A 1,350-nucleotide genomic window follows, 5' to 3' on the forward strand; every position below is an offset into this window, starting at 1 on the left:
TCGTTCCGCTCCGTCCCCGCCATATATTTCGGCCTCAGTGCGATGTTCCCGGCTCTCTGACAGAGAGCGGTCAGAAGTGATCTTGCAATATCTTAGACGTCTAAGGTCGTTTATGCAAGCAACAACACGTGTTGCAGCTGTTGACGGTCTCGGTTTGACGTCACACTGTCTAGCCGCAGCAAATCTTAGCCATTACTTTTCTCTTGATATTGTCATTTTGATTGTGGAATTTGAACTGTTTAACGATACTGTTTGCACACGTGACATCCAGCAAGAAGGGTAAACATTCTTTCCCCTTCTCTCCTTTCTCTATGGCCTCTTCCTTCTCCTGCTCTACCTCCCTTCCCTCCGTCCCTTTCCCCCTGGCCTCCCCTTCTCACTCAAGGCCTCCCTGGCTGAAGAGGGCATTGATATAGCGTCCATTAAATAGTAAGCATGCCGCATTAGAATTTCTCACATTGCAGCATACTATACATACTATAAAAGACAAAATGGTGTAGATATGCATACACCCAAGTTACATGATATACGTGAATACTAAAATAAATCTAAAACCATCAAATTAAACAAATGGACAAACAAAAAGAAACGCACAGTCCTGTATACACTCTACGCCCACTTGCTTATTAGAAGCGCATACTCCGCGAACATCCCGGTCTGTGCCCTGTGGTGCCGTCGACCTCATTACATAGCACCACACGAGCGTTCTGTCATAGATTATCTATTAATGGCCACATCTCTCTCTATCGCTTCGGTCAGAGAAACAGGGCCAAAGTCCGTCCTCATCTCTGCCCGTCTTGTCTGCCCATACTTCGCCGCACGCCCAGTTTACCTCGTGGGGGAAAATTGGCGGGGGGAAATGCAATCCTGCCCCCCCACCAGGGGGCAAATGGACTTGGCTTTCCCCAGGAAAAATGCCCGAAGGGGGGCCGCTGCGTTGGTGGGCCTCGTCAGGTTCCTCGGGCATCGTCTTCTAGGCCCTGGCACGCGGTTGTTTCCTCGGGACCCTTTTCTACGGCGCCTCGGCCCGGGTTTTTTCCCTCGGGCACCCCTTCTTCTCGGCGCCTCGGCTCGGGGGTTGCTTCCTCGGGCCTCTTCCTACGGCCCCTGGGCATCGCTTTTGTTTCTTGGGCCCCCTTCTTCTAGCCCCTGGCATCGCGGTTGTTTCCCTGGGGGACTCTTTTTTTCTTGGGGCATCGCGTTGTTTCCCCCAGGTGATGTAGCCCAGGGATTTCGCAGGTTTTTCTCCCTCATATTTGACCAGGATTAGCCCACACCAAATATACATACTACAAAATGCTAAAAATGCACATTAAACTAATACATACATTCATTTTTTCATTCAAAAAA

Source organism: Penaeus monodon, chromosome 21, assembly GCF_015228065.2.
Source record: "Penaeus monodon isolate SGIC_2016 chromosome 21, NSTDA_Pmon_1, whole genome shotgun sequence".
NCBI lineage: Eukaryota > Metazoa > Arthropoda > Malacostraca > Decapoda > Penaeidae > Penaeus > Penaeus monodon.